The 23720-nt window shown below is 44.5% G+C and overlaps 1 protein-coding gene across 6 annotated transcripts in view; it reads right to left on the reverse strand.

The window, feature by feature from the left end:
• The window catches only part of Salm (spalt major), a 64335-nt gene that overhangs the window by 19165 nt on the left and 21450 nt on the right, over positions 1–23720 (reverse strand). The window contains exon 1 of one of the 6 annotated variants that reach the window (XM_070668017.1): positions 11294–11353. The exons of the other annotated variants lie outside the window; for them this stretch is intronic. The gene's annotated coding sequence lies outside the window, so the exon portion shown is untranslated. Of the gene's footprint in view, positions 1–11293; positions 11354–23720 lie in introns of those variants that run through there. 6 annotated transcript variants of the gene reach the window in all.

Below are 23720 nucleotides of genomic sequence, written 5' to 3' on the forward strand. Positions count from 1 at the left end.
CCAAGTGGGGGCGATTCGCGGCGGAAGGCTCGCTCCGTTACGCGGGCGAGGAAAGGACGGACGATGGCATGTATTATACTTTTGTACTGAGAAACTGTGTGCACGCGCGCGAGGGAGGAGAGCGCAGGGAAAGGGTGGTAGGCAGGCATAGCCGCGGTTACACACGGTTAATCTATCTCCCGCACTAAAGCGCAAGATGGAAGTCTCCTTCCATGGCAATTGCCATATTTGTAACTAAGAGCGCTCAAAGCATCGATTGTCGGTCCAATTATACTTCCTTTTTTTTAATATATTTTTCTTTTCGTCGGAAAGGACAGCGGAAGTAATTGACACGACAATCGACGATTTATCGCTCTTTTTTATCCGTGTAAAGACCAGGTGTTGATGAAATGTATTATGACAAAACGTTGAAAATTTTTTATAATATACATTTTTTTTTTGTTTTTTTTTTTTAATTTAAGATTAATGTGTTACAAGATTAAATAAAATAGAAAAAAATATTTATTTTCGTATTAATTACCGAAGTATTTATTATTAATTATAATTAACTGCACAACCTGGTCTTACACATTTTGTTAATTATATTATTTACATTACAGACCGCGATATTATTTTATTTCCTGCACTTAACTTTTGTGCATTCCTAAGTTTCGACTGAATTTAATCACGGCCGACCGCGAGGACCGATCCTGTAGCTAGTCAGTCCCGGGGTCCAGCGTGGCAGGAATTATTGCAAAGTTAGCGCGTATTTGTTATGTGATCGGTAACGCGTTAACCGTGTCCGAGCTTTGTTATCTTTAGACGGGAGAGAGTTGGAGTTTGTTGGGACCGCGGTCGTCCCTTGAAAAAGCAAAAGAAAAAAAAGAGAGAGAGAAAAAAAAAGAAAAAAAAAACGAGCGAAAAGAAAGATTGTTCGGCGAGCATGAAGTAATAAAGAACTGCCGGTGCGTGGAGAGCGTGCGGGGATAGCCCGTGAAGAGAAGCCGGCGAAACGAGCGACTCGGCAGGGTGGCGAGCGGGGTGGCGGACGGGGGATGAGGGAAGGATGCTCGAAGATCGTTCGGCGACCTGTTAAGTAACCTGCAGATTTACAGGGCCCTATCTTATCGTTCAACCGGGCACCGTACACCGTCTCGCCGCGGCCGCTTATTTATTCTTTTACGAATGAATAAAGAAGGGCGATCGATGCTCGCGCGGAGCTGATCTCCTCTCGGCGCAAGCCGCGCCGTGGATTCCAATCTAGACGTATTTTTGCACCCCGTTCGCTCTCGCGGATAGATCCTCGATCCACCGAGGGGAGGGGAGAGGCCGGAGGAAGAAGAAAAGAGAACCGTGGGCATGTCATACGCGGCGGTCTTATCTCTGCCCCGGGCCGGAATCACGATCGTTCCGCGCGGCGAAGCTGGCCGCGGCGCGATACAACCCCCTTGCGCACACCAATTCACGGGATACAACGCTGCGAGTGAGAGGGTTTTAATGTTACCGGGTCCCAAGCATCGACGTCCGCTGAAAATTTATCGTTATTCGTAATCCTGATCCCGGCCGGGCGCTCAGCTTCTTAACACTACGCTCTAGAGCACACGCCCTTTCGCGGCAGCCTTTCCTCTCGCGTTTTTATCATTACTTTTTTTTTATTTGGGAATTTCTTTTAAATCAAATCAGGCCAATCAATCGACGCAGATCTGTAGTCGTTTATACGAACTTCGTAAATATCACGAAACTTATTCGGCACTCATACATCATTCCGTGCCGAATTTAATTATATTAGCAACAACGCTGCTACTGTACTTTGAGCATCGATTCTATCAAATACATACATTACGAGAAAAAAAAAAAAAAAAAAAAAAGCGGCAATAGTTACTCTCCGTATCTTTATCTTTCAAAATAGGATTCTTAATACGAGAGATTCAAGCCATTGACTCCGTTGGTGTTTTACGTTATCGCGAGGCAGAACATCGCGCTGCTTATTAAGAGAAGCCTCTGGCGGGGCCTGAATTCCTTTTTATGACGCGGTCTTTTATGACGACAACCGCGAACCGCGCGGTAATAATCGTAATAATCATCGCGGCAATAACGAGCGGGGGGAGAAGGGCAAAGGAGGAGAACCAGGGTACGAGGAAGCGCGAGGTTGCCCGACGTGGCGGAGGTGGAGACGAAGGGCAAAGCGGAGGAGAGAGATGCAGGAGGAAGCGACCGGGGGAGCGATAGGTGGAGGACCGAGGGGAAAGAGGGAGAGAAAGAAGGCCGAAGGCGTGCGTGTTAAGTGCACGGTTGATGCGTTTGCGTGCAGGCGTGCGTGCGAGGTATTATAGCCGTGTCGGGGCCCCGCGTCTTTACGACGAATTATTATTTAAATGCTCCGGGGCGGGTCTCGTAACGCGACTCGCCCGTCCGTACCTCGTCTCCTTCCGGTGAGGCTGTAAACCCTAAGGACGCCGTGATATCCGTGGAAATCGCGGCCGCGCGCGCGAGGACCTCGTTATAATCGCGATCGGCCGAGGGCGCCGAATTATTCCCTCGCGACATTCTCAGCGCCGAAGCTTGTCAACGAACAAATAAAGTTTCGGCACCTTACTAGTCTTCCCCCTTTCCCCCGAAACGCGGTTAATTTAATTTGCAACTCGGAACAGCGCGATGAAATTGTAAATGTATTAGTTAAATGCGCTGCGCCGTGTCGCGGGAATTTAATTCATTCTAAAAGGTTTGTTCCGAACGTGGTCGATTTAATTTGCAACTCCGCGATGGATGAAATTTGTAAATGTGTTACGAGGGGAAACCTTACTTGCATTCTTTGTAGATATTTTACCTTTTTTATATTTTTTTTATTTTCTTATTGGTTTGTTTGTCGCGATGTAACGAAAAAGTGGACGTATTAATAAATCGATTAATAATAATAATAAGAATTGTTTTAAATTTTTAAGGTTTTTTTTTTTAACCTATTAAAGTGAATTAACTGTCCGCAAAAAAATATGCTTTGCAAACATACCGAAGACAACGCGCGATAACGTATGCGCTTTTATTTCTATCATTCCATATCCTCTCTTATCGACACAAATCCATCTTCATTGGCGATTAAAAAAGCACACGCGTAGTCGCCGATTAAAATCCATCACGCCAAATATATCGCGCGCAAGTCTTGATTAAATATATCCGTTCGAATTTACGATAAGTATAAACCGTGTACAATTTCTGCTGTCAATGCATCCGCCGTTCGCGCTATTTAGGTATCTCGCGAATTCGTCGAAGCAAATTGATGACGTAGACGGGCATCGCGAGAACCGGTTAACAGTAAAATCTTCCGTAAAAGAGACGGGCATTGTGGGACACGCGTTTCAGGCGGTACTTTTTTTTCCCCCCCTTCCCTCCCCCTTCCTCTTTTTGTTCTCTTGCTTTCGCTTATTGGAAACAAAACGAAACGAAACGAAATGCAGCGCGGCCGGACCGCAAGCTAACGGGGGCGAGGGTGAATCCCAGACGGTTAAGTGTATTGGCGACGCAACGTGGCGATTGGTCACGCCGGGTGTTGCAGGTATACATATATGACCGAACCATTTAGTTAAAATGGTTGACCTAATCTCCGTCCGGCCCGGCGTGATCTTGAAAGAGAAAAGAGAGAAGAATCGCAGAGCGAGCACCCCCGCCCCGCCTCCGCGCGGCAATGCGCGTCAACATTGTTTTGGCCGCAATTTAAACGGCGTTTGACCGGACGGGTCAATCTGGCGTTACTAATGCACCACCAGGCCTCATGACTATATAATAGACTACCTAAGTAAGAGCATTGAGAAAATTGACCTTTGTAAAGTATCGTCCGGATATTTACGAGTTGTATAGATAAGATTGCGGAGAGACGTTCGTAAATACGTATACGCACGCGAAACCGATTTCTCCCGTTCCTTCTTCTCTCCTTCGTTTTACGCGGACGCCTGCCGGTTCCTCGAAATAATCGCGCGTCCGCGATACACGGTTTTACTGCGATGTATGGTAATTAAGAGACGCGGTGTCTGCCCGCGACGCCAAAACGGCCGGTTTGATAATTTTATTACTAGCGCTGGTGTGAGTCTCGATCTATCTCTCTCTCCTTCTCTCTTCGGGTATATAAACCGGGAGGACTCGTGAATTATTGCCGGTCGCGTTTTCATCGTCGGACGTAAAATCAATCCGGCGAATGTGTGACGAATGTGTCTGATCGCCGGGATCGCGGGAAAATTTATTATTGCCGATGCGACGAGATCTTTTTTTTTTTTTAAAAAAACCTATTCCGCATTGTGTATCTGAGTGTGGGCGCTATAATAAATACGCACATGCAAAAGTCGCGCTCTCTTACGACGAGCTGCAGGCAGGTATCGCTTATAATAATTAGCGTGGAAGTAATTAATTATTTCCGCGTGCTAAAATAACTGTCAACGTGCATTTTGGCCAAGGGTCGTTTACCTATCTCGTTCTTAGAAAATTAAACAGCTCTCTCGCTGTAGAAAGCATTGAAATTCAATTATCTCCTACAGATTCCGGTGGGGCACGAAATCTACTCGTCTATAAATTACGCGGTCCCTTTTTATTTTCTTCTCGCGAAAAACAACGTAGCTTTTAATAGGCCTCGATTACAAAGAGAGGGGAAAAAAAATAACTTTCATATCTCGAATCCATGAACTTATTTTTGATCTTCTTCGTTCTATAATTAGAGCGCGCTATAAAAAGATCGGCGATATATTTCAGAGGAAGTTCTGCATACCATATCGATACGTATGTACGATACATTGTTTGTGAATTACAGTACGAGTACCGTAAATATGTCTGGGCTGAAAAGATACGCCCGGCGTTACGAATGATAATTATTTTAGGCGTGCTGCATGAAATCGCCGCTCGCAAACATTACATCGATAGTACGCTCGGAACTTCTAACGGGAAGAAAGAAATAAATCTGCCTAATTACCATGCGCAAGCTATTCATGCATTCCTTTCAAAACAAGAGTAATATTTCTCTTTCAAGTGCTTTTATCGGGGCCAAGCTGCGAAAAAGTACGATTAGATCTTTTAGAACGAGCTGACATTCGCGACATAGTTTGGTGCATTCGACCAACACAATTTCACGCGATAACACACGCTTCAAGTAAGCACAACACCGGTATTATCTCAAAAATTTGTAACTCGAGTAAGCGGAGAGAGTTACGTAGGTAAATAATGTTTGAAATGTCACAATAATCGTGGCGCGGCGATAAAATAACAGAGGAAGTGCGCAATAAAATAAAATAAAATAAAATAACATGAAATAAAATAAAATAAAATAAATAAATAAAAAAAAGGAAAGAAAAGTTTGTAACAGTTTTAATTAATTTAGAGCCACTTTAAATTATTTGGATCGATTTCAAAAGGCACTTGCGATACTTTCAACGAGCGCGCAAATGCGCTTTAGGAATATTATTACGTTTACCGCGTCGTACATAAATACATAACTTCATAATAAGAACGTACAGCTGGCTGCCGCGTTAAATGTTTCACATTGTGCGCGCAGCCAAATGAACTATTTAAAGTTAGCTAGAGCTGGAAATAAATCTCTACGGTGACAACGCGTCTATCGGGCTTTCAGAGTGCGCATGTTATCCAATATTCGTTTCTACTTCGCGAGCGAATAAATACCTTTGTATTGTTTGATTTATTAACTAATTATTTTTACTCCTCATAAAAATAAAAATATAATAAGCGAACGAGAATAAAAATGTTCTTGCGCTTCGCAAAAGAATTTTTGTTCGTCGAAAATTCATGTTAAATAAAAGAAAAAAAAATATACATATATTTTAAAGAAAACAATAGTCCTACAAAGTTATTAATATAATTCCTAATATTTTTTACTGTTATACGAAAATTATTATACGCAGGGGGTCAATTTTTATTTTTATCAATTACGTCCTTGCAGTATTCTGCAAAATTAATCGTTATCGTTAAGCCGAACCCACGTACGCTCGAAATCGTTCTCATAAGAGACCGATAATCGACAAAACGGAAGAATTAACCGTCCCATGAAAGAGTCGTGTGTGCAGAGCGGATGTAAAACCAACTTAACTGACATATAACCGGTCGAAGCGTTAATCGTCGCTCATTGTGCGTCGCCAAACGAGCGCTTAAAACTTGGCCGGGACCAGGGATAAATCTCTCTGATGACCATATAGATATATATACCGAGAGGAAGAGAGAGAGAGAAAGAAAGAGAGAAAAAAAAAAAGAGATAGAGAGGCATTCCCCAAAGGAGACCACGCGTACACGTCCGAATAGCTGGCACAATGCTCCCACCCGGTGTACATATAATAGAGATACGAAAGCGTGGGCGTTGATTATTGCTCGGGAAAAAGGGGGAGTGGAGCGGAAAGAGCACGAGTATCGAGGGGGCATTTTATCCCATTTTCCTGAGGGTTATAAAATATTCCGCGCGTGGACCTCGTGCCGCAGGTATCGGGGAACGTGGCACGATCGTCGTCAGGGGTAGTTGGCTGAGCGCGCGGAATAATGGGGAGTAATGATGAAAAGCCCGAAGGACTTTATCAATGGGAATTGGCGACCGTGTGTCCACCTAATGGGACACAGACGCCCCCGACGACGCCGGACAATGCACCAGAAAGAACCGATGGTCAATCGGCCGGTCACTTCTCTCTCTCTCTCTGTCCGTCGTTATCGTAACCGCGTTTAGGTGTCTTAGTGGTTCTCTCTTTCTCGATGGTCAGCGTGCCTCTCGCGCATATGCAGCTGCCTGAAAAGTGCAGACACCCCCGCAGCTGCGCGTAGCCTTCTCTTCCTCGCTCTAACTCGACGTTCGCTTCTGTCCCGCCTAGCTAACCTCGTCTCTTTTCCTCCCCCACAGCCAACTGACCAGCAGACCCGCCGCCCACGCTTCTGCGGCCGACACAATACTAGAGCATTGGTTATCTCGCCCGTTCGACGCATCGTTCTCGCAACGTTCGCCCGGCCATTCCGTATCGCGCCGAGGCCGAGGTCTCGTATACTTGGTTTATAAGCGAAATTCAATTTCATTGCCTTATCTGGTTCTTATGACGCGGCACCGGCAGAAACCGACGACGCGGCTGTATTTCTTAAAATATCTCGGCGACGAGGCTAGAATACGCGCAGTAGGCAAACTTAGTTTAGAATTCTGTTATCTCTCTGTCATTCAGTTCGTAAATCATACTATACACCGAGAGGATAATTATTTTCAGAGGCCGAAAAACGATAATGCTCAAATTATGTCGTCACGCGGCCAATTACGTGTTTGCGCTTCGGGAACTTTTTAATACCCCTGGGGGAAAGGGAGGGGAAGAGAGAAATGACAGATTCGAAACGCATGGGAGCATACTTAGGGCAGTATAAATAGCGATCGGATGCGGGTGCGGCGTTTCGCGCGGTTGAGACGCGAGGAGCGGCGTCGCCCCGTCGTACGGGAGAGAGCACGACTCGCCACCCTTAGCGACGGAAAACAAAACGTTTGCACGTCTGGTGGAGGAAGGAGAGGGGAGGGAAAGGGGAAAGAAGGGGGAATTTCGGTGGATGCCGGCGGTGTGTGCCGAGACGCCGCGCGCGTAAGGAAGTCACGAGCGGAGAGTCTCCGGCTGCGTGACGAGGGGGTTGCGACGCGTGCGTGAGTTTTGGGGAAGAGCCGAGGGAGAGCACCGGTAGATTATGTCGCCCACGTGCCAAGGGAAAGCAGCTGCTTATCTGCTCACCCTCTGCGCCACCGCCGCCGAGATCAATCACTCCAGGACGCGGCGTATCGTTCGGAAATCTTCGGGACAAGGAGCTACCGACTTCGAGCCTATCTTTTAGGCGCCGCAACACGCCTCTCGGGCAATCATCGACGATCACCGCCGCGATCATTGAACGCGATGCGATTATCTGGCTCACGGATGATCCGAGGCACCCGATCGCGCTCTCTTCGGCGCTTGGATCCCGAATTTAATTATACCGCTCTCCCTCCTCCCGCCCTATCCCGATATTAAAACGTCATTAACGTCGCTTAAATTAAGAGAGCTTTCAGCCACGCTCGCGCGAACGACCATAAGCTCCGCGATTAAATCGAGTTATGGAAATATAAGTCGCGTAGTCGGAGTCGGAGTAATTAGCGCTCGAACGCGAGAAACATCAACGCGCAAAGTTAATTAGCTCTTAATTAAACGCGATAGCTATTCGATTAAAAGAACGACTTTGTACAAATACCAGGGCGAGGTCTGCGCTTTCATCGCCGTCTGCGACCGCAAGTTCAACGCGCGCGTTCTCAGTCGCATCGAGAGCCAGTTTACTTGCGGGATTCGCGCCTATAGTAGATCTCTCGAACGGGTGGCGGGGAGGAAATCCGCGGGTTCGAAGAATTAATTACCCACGAAGAACGAAGGGCCGTCGAAGAAAGGATAATGCGTTATGGCGAGAAGACAAATAGGCCGAGAAATCAATTCGATCGTGTTAAGTGAAACGCTCGCGCTGCGATCTGACAAGCTGAACGATGCACGCAATCGTAACAATAAAAAAAGAAAAAAAAAAAAAAAAAGAGAGATAGATTTAAGCGAAGTCTTTAAATTAAACTTCAAGTCAACAGATAAATTACATACCGGATTACCGCAGGAAAAATAAAAACGTTCGACGCGTGAATTTTATTTCATATATTACATTTGCGCGTAGCGATAAAGAGTGGAAATTATTTTATCGGACATATCGTTTTATTATACCGCGCGGGACGTTTGGCGGCGGCGATAGTTCTTCCGTGAGACGTCCTCGCGATTGAAATGCAGGTCGGATTAGTGTATCTTGAAAAGAACCCGCATGAAAGGTGGATTACGTGGGTAAAGGCGGATCAGAAGCGTGGCGTGCAATCCGTAGACGCTTCTCTTTGCTTAAATACGATGCCCGCAAACGGTATAACAGTATCGCTATAAAGTCGCGTGAAAGTAGAATAGGCAGGAGCGCGGGAGAGAGAAAGAGGGACGGCGGCATAGTGCGGAGGGTGGAAGAAAGAAAGCGAGAGGAAGATAGCTGGCGCGTGCCCGACACCCTACTTCAGTTTCATGGGCGTAACACCCATAAATAAATAGGGCTTCCGTTTTCAGTTCCATTCCTTGCTGCCCTCCAAACACGCTCACCGACACGGATATTAATGTGAGCATATGCGCCTGTGGAGAGAAGAAGAAAAAAAAAAAAGAGAGAGAGAGAGAAAGACTCGCCACACACGTACGCGATATGTACAGTTTCGACCCGATCGTTTCGTATTTTTAGGACGTCGGTAGTGCGTGGAACTTTTACATATTTCAGGAAAAAGCGGCTTTCCCAGAGACACGCCTTTTCTTGTCTATGGGGTTCTATCAATAGCAAACGCGGAAACTTACTCGTCCTTCGTTATGAAGCCTACCGAAAATCTGTGAAATCTCTTTCCGGTTTGACAAAATCTCTAAATACGGTATCCCTGCTGTGTCTACACAGAAAGAAGTATGACGAGCCTAGCATCTGCAGGTTATCCGTAGATCTTTCAGCCGCGGATGTGAGAACCTTCTGGTATCTCTTACCGCGTGCCTGGAATACTTTTCGAAAATACTAATACAAATATAATATACGATAATATTGTAACTGTTCACGGCCGCTCTGGTTTTCTACTTTGTCTTATAATCCGAGCATTAAAAAAAAAAAAAAAAAAAAAAAGAAAAAAAAAAGAAAGAACAAAAAAACTTACTAAACGGTACCATATCTACTACGCGATAACGCTGTGTTTTTCAAATTAACTAAGTATCAAAAGTCATAATATGTACGAATAAATTTAAGCAATTTAGATTACAACTTTGTAATCTGCAGTACCCCATATAACGACATCACACGATTTTTGAAACGTATATATCTACACTGTCAAACAAAAAATTAGAAGAAATCACATATAGTCATAATAAATTATATCAGAGACGTCTTCATTAAAATACCCGCAAAAAAAAGAAGAAAAAAAAGAAAGAAAAAAAAAAAAAAAAAAAAAAAACAATAATAAAACGCAAATACCCAATTAAATCGTATGTAATTATTACGCATATTATTTTTAAATATTAGTATCTTCATGGTGTTAAAGGGACTTGCTCCCATGGCAATATGTGTACATGTATATTTTAACGCGGCGGTTCTAACTGATCGTGTTCGCGCGGTATTTGCGACGTCGCGCTTCGTAGTTTATATATAAAGATACGTTTGATTTGTGCCCCAGGTACTAACCAGTCCGCGATTACGAAGTGTTACAATATCGCCCAGGAGCCCGCCCTTTGTGAGCCGCGCGCGTGAAAGCCGGTCTTTGATTTATTCGTGACGCCGAAGTTATATGGCGACAAGTATGAATGAGCCATTAAGGCCCGGAAATTTCGTAGCCTGCAAAGACTAGCGTATCCCGGTTATTTATCTAAATTGCACGGCGACTCGTTAGTTTAGCGCGTATTACCATAAATGCGGCGACGCACTTTGCGGGCGTCGAGCGCATTGGTCAGTAAAAAGTGATATGCGAAAAAAAAGAAAAAAAGAAAAAAAAAAAAGAAAAGAGAGAGAGAGAGAGAGAGAGAGAGAGAGGGGAGATGTCGAGATTCGCGAGTGACTTAATCTTGTTGTATGCGTAATGCACTTGTCGAGCTGTTTCTTTGATGATTTTTTTTTCAGATAAATGCCCGATACGCCGCGTATTTAATTCCGCCTATCTAGTCGCGCCTGTGTGTACATCGTTCTCGAGAGCAACCCGATTTCCATTCAATGGAAAGATGGTGTAAAGATCTATTTGGACTTGCTTCGGGAAAAATAGCAAATATAGTGCCAGCGCGCGATGCCGTTGTCGGCGCCCGATAAAAATGTTCTCACGGAAGTCACTAATCTTATTGATGGGCCATTGTAAATTCCTTGAGCCGCGAGAGAGATGCAAATTCGTCCGGTTATATCCGAAAGTCTAAATATACTGATGGAGAGTATATAATATTTATACCCAGATGGTTGTTACACGTGGATATGTATTTATATATCGCCCGGGCTATCGATAAATCGTATTTCATGTTGAAAATAAATTCGAAATAATCAGAGATCGTTAAGAAAGTAATCGTAATACCGGGAAGAAGCTGTTCGAAACTGTAATAACATTCGTACCCATTTTGTAGAAATAAAACTTTAATTTCTTTTTTTATTTATTTTTTACTAGATAATTGTAGAACGCGCGCCTCACGCGCGTTATTACATTAGGATATTAATTATTTTATAATTATGGAAATTATAATTGAATGAATTACAGCCGACGGCGTGTTGCCGGTTCACTTACATTTATATTTTGCGGTTGGGGTAGATCAGGTTATTTTTCATCCTTTCTTCCGTCCTTCCTTCCTGTCTTTCGTGGTGGTATTCCGGAATATCCTGACGTGTTGTAGCACTTTGAATCACTTCACATATGATCACACTGCTTTTTTTTTTCTTTTTTTAATAATCACTTATTACTCATCAATCATTAACACTCACTCGAGAGACGAACGACCGAAAGAACGACGGTGGATTATCGCGGCGATTTTTTACGATTAGAATTACGAAACGCGACGAGCGATCATTCGTCGTATAATTTTACACTCTCGATATCCGTAGCGCTGTTCACTTTCGCCGTCGGGTCTTCACTCGAGCCGTCCTCGATCTCGACACTAGAGTCTCGTCGGCAGGATGAAACACCCCGAGAACTTGCGTTGAAAACTCCGTTGTCCCAGTGGCGAACGACACGAGCCGCGACACGAAATGTTCCCTTGCGTACTGTGTCTCTCTCGAGTTCATCAAAAAAACTCCGTCGAAACTCGTCGAGAATCGCGGCCGCGACGTAGACGAAGACGGGCGAGGTGCTGATCTGACGTCCTGGTAAGGGCGGTCGTCGGAGTCCGATGAACGTCGTTGGAATAGATGGCGAGCGAAGTGGTTGGTAACGCCGAACACGCGGCGCACGTCAGGTCGGACGCCCCCGCGCGCCGCGGTCGCTACATAACCTTGTCCTTCAGAAGCACTTTTTCGAAGCGCGAAACAAAGCACACAACGACGAGCGGGATAACTCTGGCGTCCAGGAAATGATCGCTCTTTCGCGAGTCGACGACGTCGACACTTATTCGTACGCGGGACTTCCTATTCGCGACACGAAAACACGCGTAGTCGCGGAGCGGTTAAAAACACGTCCTCGCGCTCGAGGCTCCGCAACTAGACTGAGGTGACCGCTAGAGATTTCGGTCCTTGGAGAAAATAAGACGACCGCGTAAGGAAGTGAGACAGCCGATGGAACGATCGTCAACTGACCGTTGATCGCCTGGCACCGAGTTCTCGGAAGCGCCGAGCTCGACGCCGAGCTGATCTGTTTACGTTTTTTTTATGCGCTCGAGGCTCCGCAACTAGACTGAAATGACCGTTAGAGATTTCGGTCCTTGGAGAAAATAAGACGACCATGTAAGGAAGTGAGACAGCCGATGGAACGATCGTCAACTGACCGTTGATCGCCTGGCACCGAATTCTCGGAAGCGCCGAGCTCGACGCCGAGCTGATCTGTTTACGTTTTTTTTATGCGCTCGACGAGCTTCGAGCCTCGAAGCGTTTTCGTCCGCGTAGAAACAAAATAAAAGAGAAACGTTCGACGCTCGAGCATGTTTTTTTTCGCGATTCCGAGTGACCAAGTCACTTTCGAGCTCCTAGATCGTCGAAGTTAGAAAACTTCTCGTTCGTTCCAACGTAGAAAAATAATGTAATAATCCGAATATTTTTCGGCTTCTTAAAAATTAATTTTCTTTTTTTTTCAATCACACGGAATATAGAGTAACGCAGTAAAGCGATTATTAACAGCAACTCACGCTGTAATATAAATTCTTTTTTAGACAGGATACTGCTTTCGTTAATTACTTATAAATTCACTGTACACCGCGTAAAAGTTTATTTCCTAAACTATATATACTTCATAACACTAATGAAACTTAACGACTGCAATTAAATAGGAAAAAAAAAAAAAGAAAAAGAGAAAGAAAGAAAACCAACAACAAAGAACTGACTCTTCTGAAAGATAAACGCGTTGTCGGCACAGTTTTACCCGTTGTGCTTTAAAAAAATCTCGTTTTATTATTTATATAAATCACACGTAATGCAGCCTCCAGTTGTACGTTTCGCGGCTTCGCATTTGAAGCATGAATAGGTTTATTGTCGCGGCTAATGATACTTTCAGTTTTATTACGCGGTACTACTCGGCAACTTTCTAAACGGATATACGCCGAGTTTCCCTCCCCCCTACCCCCCCGCGAAATAAAACAGTAAGCAACATTAATAACTGCAATTACAAAATAGCATCCGAGGTACTTATCGCGCGACTTAATTTCCTCTTTGTATTAATTACAATCGCGTGACGTTGCGCGCCCCGGCGCACGGATTCGCGCAAAAATTCCCGACGTCCATCCTCGGAAGAATTGTTTTTTTTTTTTTTTCCGCGATGTATGTTTCATGTCCCCGCGGAGTGTAACAAAGTAACACGCTTAACCGGCTTCCTTTCGTATCGCAATCCCATTCGCGGAGATAGAAATTCATCTTATCGCCGAGGCGCGCCGAGGCGTGAACCTGCCGCCCTCGCCTACTCTCTTTTCCTCGATTACACATATGCCCACCTTTCTTTCTTTCTTTCTTTTTTTTCTTTTTTTCTTTCAGCCCTCCCTTTGCGCGCTCAATCACACCGCGGTGACAAAAGCGCAGAGATAGCAGGCACAAACCGTTATGAACGTGGGTGTCGGATTAAATACACCGTTGATTCCCTCGTGCGTCGCGCAAAGGTGTGTCGCGTTCGAGAAAAATGTATCGAGCGCGCGGTAAGAGGTTGGAAAATCTCATCGCTGCGCGAAATATATGTACTTTTTAAGGGATTCAGCTGCGATATCGGACGCCGCGACGAAAGATCGAACAAGACGCACCGTCGCGACTGAAGAACTTTAGTTCACCCGCACCGGCTTCTTATCAATGCGATCGCTATCGGCGCTGATAACTTTGCCGCCGTCTCGTTGACAATCGTCGCGGCGGATTAGTTTCGCTTAGCGAGAGAAGCATGTAAAATTACGGCATCGAGACAAAAGACCGAAGACAGTCTGATTGCTTTCGCGATAATTTAGTTATGTTCGATCATTATTCCCGGGTCATTTTTTGCGTTTTTTTTCTTTTTTTTTCTCTCACTCTCTTTTTCTTTTTTTAGTGATTCTATTTTAGAAACTTGATTATGAGTGTTTTACCATGTTTTACTGGAAAGTAAATTACTAATTGATACATTCTCGATTTTACTTGGAAGAGCTTTCGTCGCGGCTTGTTTTAATTGTCTGTTTGAAGATCAAGCGAAATACGAAGAATCGGCGTTAACATCCTGATGCCAGATGACGAAATCTCTTACGAGGACAGTGAACTTTTTGTCAAGTACAGTATAAACCAAACCGAAACTATATCTCGCGATTTTAAAACATCTATGTTTATGCATTTCAGCTTATTCAATTTTAATTTCAGCGGTTGTGAATAAAATAAATTGGTTTAAAAATATTAAAAAAAAAAAAAAGAAAGAAAGAAAAGAAAAAAAAACAAGGGAAGCTCACTTTTGCCACGTTAAAATTATATAATGCACATATAAAATAATGACAGGAAAATAATTATCTTTCTGTAAAATTTTCAATTGGATTTAATAGCGGCGTCGGGCAGTCGTGATTCTTATACTCTGCGCTTCTGTTTAAAAAAAGTGAATTTTCAGCTGAAAACTTATTTAAAGATATGTAAAGAGCGCCGAAATTCTGGATTGCTTTACGATATATCATTAATATGATAAACTTAATCGAGATAGATAACCGATCTAGTGACCCCTGGCTAGTCTTCTATATTTACTTATCGCATTACTTTCATGGCTGATATGTTTGTCGTCATTGTATGTAATTTCACGATTGCAGCGTAAGCTTGTTCCGAAGAAATCTGTTATGTGATCGAAGAATATCGCGCAATTATGTAGTCGGTATGTTGAAATACTGCGTTTATATTTTTTAACGACGCGAGTGGTCGATAAGCACAACCCAAAAATTTTTTATACATTATGTATATATATATTCGGAAAAGAAGAGTAATTCTTTACGAATCGTGTATAGCTAATTTTAAACGAAACCACATTTCACTTCAGATTAATATAATTTCACGCTCGTTTGCATTGCATCGAGACTTGTAGTTACGTTGTTACATAATCCTCGTCATTTTCCTACTAAAGTATATCTTATAAATTAAGAACAAAAAAATCAACAAAGAGAGAGAAAAAAAAAAAGAACACCCGAGGCTTACGAATATATGAAAGATAAGAGAAAGATATATTTGAATAAAAGTATCACGCTGAATTTCGGTTTGCGGCACTTCTTCGGACCCTGCCTTCGGCCTCTCGCTCTTAATTCTCTCGTCGGTGTCGGGTGGAAGTGATGCAATTCGATTTCGCGAACGCGACGCGATATGCAGAAGATCGGTAAGCGGCCGGTTAATTCTTTTGACCGCGGCGAACTTTAGCACCCCGGGGCTAAAGGCACCGGATGACGAAATTCTCTCGTGCGTAGCACGTGCGGTTGAAACGGAGTCACAAAACAAACCCAGAAGTCGTGCAAGAACCGTCTGGAGGCAGCAGGCCTCCTCGTTTATCGGCGCGCTACTCGACGACGGAAGGACGTCCGCATTACGAGTAAATATTTGAAGATCTCGACTCGTAACGCCGGAGATCCTCTCCTCATAAAAACCGCGGGACGTAGGCTCGACGTGTGCGTTCCACGGCGTTGGCCTCCGCCAAATTGCGAGCCCGTACTTTGTGACGTATTGTTCTCTCGTTTCCTCGCACGAGGCGACATCCGCCATTTACTTCATTATTAAAATAAATATCGTATTACAGAAAAGGACAGGCGCTCGGAGGGCGCACCTGCCCTGTTGCGAGTACAATTTAAAAGTACCGTAAGTTCGTTAACTATTTTTTTCAAGATTCTAATCGCAAATGGAAAGCGTTACGATGATATCGATGTATGTAATTATTCACATGTTTCTTTTTCCTTTGCTTCAAGTAGCGATTTGAAAATTGTATTCTTTGCACGAGGGCCACGTAGGAAAGAGAAGTTATTTACCGATATGACGCGTGAGGGATCTTCGACGGGCCGTGAAAGAGTTGAGGTGATAGATAATATTTGACACAGAGACCGTCCTAAGTTATGACCGATACGGAAAATAAGGTCTCGATCCCGGGGGAGCCGCGCGGTAACGTATCGCCGACTTCTCGGAATCTCGCGAGGCATTATGTTATATGGGTATAAATAACCGAACAGGAGCAATAATACGTAATAATATATCAGTCCGGATTTTAGTGCTGTAGCTAGGTCGGTCGGCCCAGCGGTCGTAATTCATCGCGCAACCCGGCTCACCCTATATCTATATATATAAATGTACGTATAACTTGGCGTATATCGACAACGACGTCCAAGAATTCACGTGAGTTTTGCGGAAAGAGACTCTTTCGATTGGTGTTCTCGATAAAAATTGTAAAGTTAATCGATACTCCTCCCTCCCCCTCCTTACGCCGCGGGAGTTCGAGAGTATCGCAAAAAGCGGATAATACACTTGGTATAAATCAGAGAACTTTATCCGATTATTTTTAGAAGGAAGTGCCTATTTAATGAATTTCTATTTTACGACCAGCGGTAATTTACGTGAGCACACGCGGGATATATTAATAAAAAAAAAAAAACAAATAGGAAATGTTTTAATTGTTAAAGTTAAAATAATCGATTAACCTCTCTCGTTAAACGCCGCTTTCAGTCGATAAAAGTCATTTGCGTAAATGCGCGCGTTTATAAATTATTGGAAGAATTTGCGTAAGAACGAAATCAAGTCTAGACTCTAAAGACTCTGAAGTAACCCCCGCGATGCCCGAAGTAGGGTCGGAAGTTAAGTTAGGTTCGGTTACATGAGAGGGTTGGGGGGGAAGGGGCAGATTTCATCATAATAATTTTCCAGGCCATTAAGTTGCCGGAGGAGGGGGTGAACACGATCTGCTTTTGCATAAGGAACTAAACAATCTTACCAGACCGAAGGGGTGAGTCGCGCTTCCTGGCCTCTTGCCTTTCCGGCTCTGTGAAATTTAACACCGGGTTCACGACACGCCGGAGCGTCGTTTAAACGAAGCTGCATTTTCTTTCTTTCCACCGCAATAAAATAAATTATTTTCTCAGAGACACGCGGCGGCCGTAGCGCGGTCATGTTTCGACGGGCGTGTTTTACGAATTTGCGTGGAGAAAATTAAATAATTAATCGACACAGCGGATAGTTTACCGCGGCCGGTGTTCTCGCGAAAAAATTTTGCGTATCGAGCGGCATCGGGATCGCGTTTCCCTCGAAAGTCACCCGGTATTCTCGGGTTGCGCGATATCTTTCAATATTTACCGACCGTAAGCGTGCCGGGACTGGCGTTGCAAGCATTAATATTACATTATATCAATAAGGGTTTGAAAAATCAGGGGTGCCGCGGCAAACAGATAGGCGTCGTTGAGGCCTCGCGTTACTCCGCAAACACTCGTCTCTCCCTTCCCTTTCAATCTTCCTCCCCCGCTATGTTTTTCACCTTCGGGCTAAAAGATATTACACCGACCGGCGTCGAAAGTGATATCATCTTCTCTATCGCTCCCGCATAATCAAAACGCAGCGGCGTGTTAAAATAATAACAAATAAGTTCGTTATTACGCCTCGGTATGTTAAGCTAACGCACGTGCATCGGGATTTATCGTGACGCGGAAGCACAAACGCGGCTTGTCGCACGACGCGTGGCATCAAGTGTGCTTCGCGGGGAGGTACGATCGTGGGAAGGCGAAGGAGTTGAAGAACAAGAAGGGAATCGTAACGAATTTCATTTATAAAAGTGCAATTCGGGGGATATAGCCGCGCGATAGTGACACGATCGATGTCACCGGCAGTCGCTGGGAAAAAGACACGCCACGCTTTCGGTATAGATTTATTTTACAGGTGACACTGCAGCGCGTCGGAGTATCGTAAAATAAATCTAAATAAATTTTTACCGGCACGCCGATGCAGCCGATTACCGAGCGGCGAATTATATTTAAGCCTCGGGGATCACTTATTAATACGGCGAAGCAATCAAATAAGACGTCCGGCAGTTCTCGAATACTTGCATCTTGCGGAGCCTCCCATAGATTAACGTATTAACGTCTATTAACGTAATATTTTCACGAGAATTTCGCTACGTCTGATTTCGATACGATAAATAAAAAAAAATTATTCTCGCTGCTCTCGGTAATGATCTTTTTTTTTTTTTTTTCTTCTTCTTTTTTTCTCTTACAATAAGAACGACGGAACGTGAATTCGCATAGCTCATGTCACTGCGCTTTTCACGTGGAAGGTCGAGACGTTTTCAGGGCAAAATAGTCCTCCCCTCTTCCCTCCGGCGGGCAGAAAGATATCCGCGGTGGATTCTATTTATAAAAGTGCATTTCAGACGAATAGTCGAGCATACAATAGTGATCAGCATAGAGGCTCCGCAGACACGAAAGCGTAGTCCATTCCGGTAGCGATAGCGTGGTGTGGCGCGTCGTTGTGTGACGCGCCGGCTCGGGCGGAGGGGTGCGCAGAGGGGTAGCCGATAAATCTGAGAGCTGCAGTGCTCCACGAGCGCGTAGATCACGGGGACGTACTCGTCTCTTTTATTTTCATTTCGCGTCTCGAAAACCGCCGAAACGAAAATAGCACGGGATGAGGCCCCGAGAGTTGCGCGTGAAACTCGCGCGCGTATATACGGGGTGAATCCAAGTCACCGCGTCCGTGGGCTCTCTCGGCCTCCACCGGGGAACCACGATGGTTTAGAAAAGTAAATTTAGAGAAGCGTTTATTTATTTCGAAGGTCGGAAACCCCCGACGTCCCTCTTTAGCAATATGATCGAAGCGTCTGGTTGTTAAAGTAAATTTATAGCGCCATTCAGAAGCTCAACACGCGGGTCCGGACGTCTCGATATTTAAAAATTACCGCGGCGGGGACTCTCTCGAATTTGACGATTTTTTATTTCACAATCGACAGCGTTGATTTGTCTGCTCTCGGTGGATGAAAAAAAAAAAAATGTTTACTTGTTGATTTCAAATTAATAAAATTAATGCCGAGAAGAAAAGATTATCATCCGACGCAATGTGGCTCCGCGACACCGTGTGTACAATCTACATGTTTCGTCCACGTACACAAAGGTATTACTACCTCCCGTTCGCACGATTTTTTTTTTTTTTTCTTTATTTTACGTGTTTTTTTTTGCGACGTCACCCTCGTGATCACTTCGTCATCCGAGCTCCGCGCTTACATCTCGTACTTTTAATAAATCGTACGCGACCGTCTTTCCGGGCGTTCTTTTAAATGACTGCGACGAACGCGGACTTTACGCTAATTGGCGCCTGACCTTCGGCGCCGCATCCTCCAACGAGTAGAACAGCTGAGAATTATCTCGTTCCGCGACACCGATCGCTAAGAAGCTCTTTTTCGGTTTCGCTATAGAACTTCTTTTGGTCTTTCACATGCATCGAAAGACGTCTAACTCCTTTTCCCATTACAAAAAATATTAGAAAGTCAATTATAACGTTGTGCAAATTAACGAATAAAAATAAAAAAATAAATAAATAAAAAAAAAGAAATAAAAAAGTCTCGAAGACAAATAATCAACGTTGAAAATTGCACTCGAGAGAGATATTAATTGCACGACGAAAATCGATGGAAACGGTAACGCGATAGTTTTCGTACAGAATGTCTGAAACACGTGGGGAGCAAACATCTTAAGGGTCCATCAACATTTTGGATGTAAATAAAAGATACACCGCAACTCCACCCGTCATCTCCCTCCCTCTCTCTTTATCTCTCTCTTTTTTTTTTCGGCTCGTCTATTTTTCTTACTTTCGCTGGCGCGTGCTCTAGTGCAGACGAGGTTCATTCGGCTAGAACCTCTCCCATAGCACTCTATACTTCCCATGGGGAATGACTGGAAGCGCCAGGCGCGTCCATAACGCGCTGCCGCTGCCGCCGCCGCCCGTCGTCGTCGTCGTCGTTGCCGTCAGTTGGTTGTCGTATCGAAAGAATGCCAGATACTAAAACGTAGGCGAGATAGTGACGGACAAACGCAATCTTTAAGGTAATCGATTGTAAGAGTTACCGAATGTCCTCGTTCAATTTCTCTCTCCGCTACAAGTTTACCGAGTATTGACCCGACGTAAGTGAATTATAAACGTTTGATCGGGTTTATTCCTCGTTGAAAAATCGAAACTGCATTCTTTCTTTCGTGGGCGAATAATTCTTGATGAATTTCCGAATTATTTAACAGTCGTTGTAAAACAGCTTATGAATAATTCTAATTTTCTTTTCTTTTTTTATTGTAATATAAACGTAGATTTCGATTTGTAAAAGTTAATAAATTGCGTAATGTTGTAATTCAAATAAAAACGAAGCGGGGAGGGAGGGAAGAGCGAAAAAGATAAATAATTAAGGTTAACAGTATATTAATTTGTTATGTCGATATATCTGGCGAAAGTGTAAGTAAAACTCAATAAAAAGGGGTGGTGAAATATAATACTTTGTATGTATCCCATGAGTACTAAAACACTTAGAGTCAAAGATAAGATTAAATATTTTCGCATTTATTATCTTAGAATTGTTTTTAACTCCTTATCAGTATGAATACGTACATAATATATCGTATTTGCAATGTACGCAATGCAGTTTGAAAATATGCATTGTTCCGTTTTTACAAGTAGAGTAAGTACAACAAATATTTGCTTAAAAAGCATTGAATATTCTACAGCTGATATGATGACCATGAAAAAGAGAGCGTTTGCAATCGGTGCTAATAATTAAGTAATTCCATATGCACATTTTGATAACGCACACGATATTAATATATCGATATCGCGCGTTTACGATAACAAACTCTGAAAATCACTTAAACAACTCGTCAGAAATCAAAAAAAGGAAAAACAAAAAAAAAAGAAAAACAATTATAATTTATATTATACGCACATTATCGTCGAGTTTCGATCGTGCAAGCTGATTGTAAAAATGTTTAGTCGAGCACCTTGAGACGTAATAAGTAATTAAAAATGAAGCAAGATACACCCAAGAAAGAGAGAGCGAGAGAGAAAAAGAGAGATTGAAAGAGAGAGAGAGGGAGACAGTATCTCTCCTTTGCGTGCCAAATATCATTTCGAGAGTACCATTAACGCGATACCTTCGTTCAATGCCAAGTCGAGTTTTCTTTCTCTCATTTATACTTCTTCCATCTGCCATTTTCTATTTAATTACAACTTAATTTCGCGAGAAATATAAAAATAATGACTGGGACGTGTTAATGTGGTCATATAGATAAGATTAAGCGCACAGACTTCGAGTGTGTACAGGCATTGAGTTCTTTTTCTTTCTCTCCGTTCCGATGATACATTCGCCTAGCATAAGCGACACTACCGGGCAGACCGTCGATCACTCGGACGTGACAGTTGCAGCTAAGCCCAAAGCACGAGACGACGAGCCGTGGCTAATTGCCACGCGTAACAAAAAGCTCCGTTTCGCTTTCGCCTTCGCTCCCCGGACCGAGGTCCCCTTCTTCTCTTTCCTCCTCCTTCCCTCCCTCCCGCCCCCCGCTCGCGCCCGCGAACCCTGATGTATCTCTTTCGCTCCGGAAACTCGCGCGAGCCGACGCGCGTACGCACGCGCGTGCAAAGCGGATCGCACGCGGCCGCGTATTTCCATCGGCGCGCTTGCCGAAGAATCTGTTTGTCGTTTACACCACGTCCGATCTTTAACCCTGCCAAGAGGAGGAGGGGAAAGAGGGGCGGGGAACGGTTACTCATTTTCGATAGCTAAAAATACAGTTGGACAAAAAGCGCGAACGGCGAGCGAAGTGAGAATTCACGTCTGCGGGAATAAGCGGGAAAAAGGGACATGCGTATACCCGATCGAATCTAATTGGTTGAAACGGTAATAATATCGATAATTGTGCAATCCCCCCCCTCCCCCCGGGGGCCGTTCGCCGCGCTAGAGGCCTCGGTTAATTTGTACGGTAACGAGCGCGACCGATTGTTCATCGCTACCCGACACGGAACTTGCCTTCTGATAACGATGCGCGCGCGCGACGTGCATTTCCTAAAAGTGCCGTGGCGACAAACAAGCGCGAATCTTACATATGTAAAACAAATTTCGCTGACACCAGCCGATATCTTCGCCGCGCGGTCATTAAAATTTTGCAGCAGATGCACCCCTTCCTCGGCGGAACGATATCGCGAAAGTATCGGGTTCGTTTCTTTTTTTTTTTGTTTTTCTTGTCTCTTTTTATTTTTATTTTTTCTCCTCTTTTCCTCTGCTTTACGACTGTCTAATAAAATAAGAAACGGCCCGTAAACGAGTGAAAGCGCAGGACGTATCTGGTGCATATATCTATATCGAGTCGCCGTTACGGCACGCAGATTTTATTATTAAATTCAGATGTACACCGCGGAGCAGATATGGCGATTTCTGCGGCGACAGCAGCTAACGTACGTAATCCTAGGTGGCAGAGGGAATGAGAGAACGAGGGGGGAAATCGGTCTTCGGCAATCCGGCCGGTGCGGTACGTGGTACACGCGGCACATATGAAACTCGACGCACACGACTCTAAAATCACGTTCGCTAGCTGCCGTCGGCGCAGAAAACGCCATATCTGCTTTACAGCGTACAGACGCGTCGCAGTGTGCGTGTACGCGCGTAAATATAACTGGAAGAGTCCAAAACATACATACATATATCTCAATTCGCGATAACCGGAGGACGATTTGTAAATTGCCGGGACGATACCGATCGTATCGGCACGCGCGCTCGCGCGCCATTGCGCGCAATTAAATCTGCGTCGCGGGGACCGGAAAGTGCGTAGATAGATTTTCGAAATACTCCAAATCGCCGTGGATCTTCCTCTTTTTTTTTTCTTTTTTATCACGTACTTTCATTCGCGTCGCAGTGGCGGCACGCAAGCGAACGCGGGCTCGCATCTGTCGTACCCGCGTATAATAAACACGTGCGCGCGCGCGGAAAGTATATGCCTGCCCGATCTTTACGCCCGTGTAAATCTAATTCCCTTGACACCAATAACAGTAGGACGAATCCCATCGCATGGCGGAATGACATTTCCACGTAACCCGCGCGTAACGCCCGCGGTGATTCTTTTTTTCGCCGGCGCGCGCAAACAAAGGGAAATATTTTAACGGCGAAAGCCGCTGCGCTCTGCGCGTGTCCGTTTCATTAGGGGTCATAAAGCAAAGTGAATTCAATTCGCTTTTCCCACGTAAATGTTATATACCCGGATACGTGCCCGATGCTTCCGTATCAACGTTGCGTTCAGGCATATTGAGATTAGTTTCGGTATTCGTCCACGAATCCTTATCCGCGACGAAACTGCTACACACGAGATAATCCCGGGGTGGAGGGGAGGTCCCCTTTGAGACATTCGATTCCCGCATATCTCACTTTGGCGAGATTGGACGGATTGGATAACGGGGAAGGTATCGAAAAAGTCCGCGCGGCACGGAAGCGGACGAGATTTAATAACGTCGGGATATACTAATATCGGGAGATGCACGATCCAAGCCTCCGCGGGGCGCAGAACGTCGTAATATCGCATTTATAGTTGGAACCGCGGCAGGCGAGTGTC

This window comes from Cardiocondyla obscurior, linkage group LG16, assembly GCF_019399895.1.
Source record: "Cardiocondyla obscurior isolate alpha-2009 linkage group LG16, Cobs3.1, whole genome shotgun sequence".
NCBI classification, from domain to species: domain Eukaryota; kingdom Metazoa; phylum Arthropoda; class Insecta; order Hymenoptera; family Formicidae; genus Cardiocondyla; species Cardiocondyla obscurior.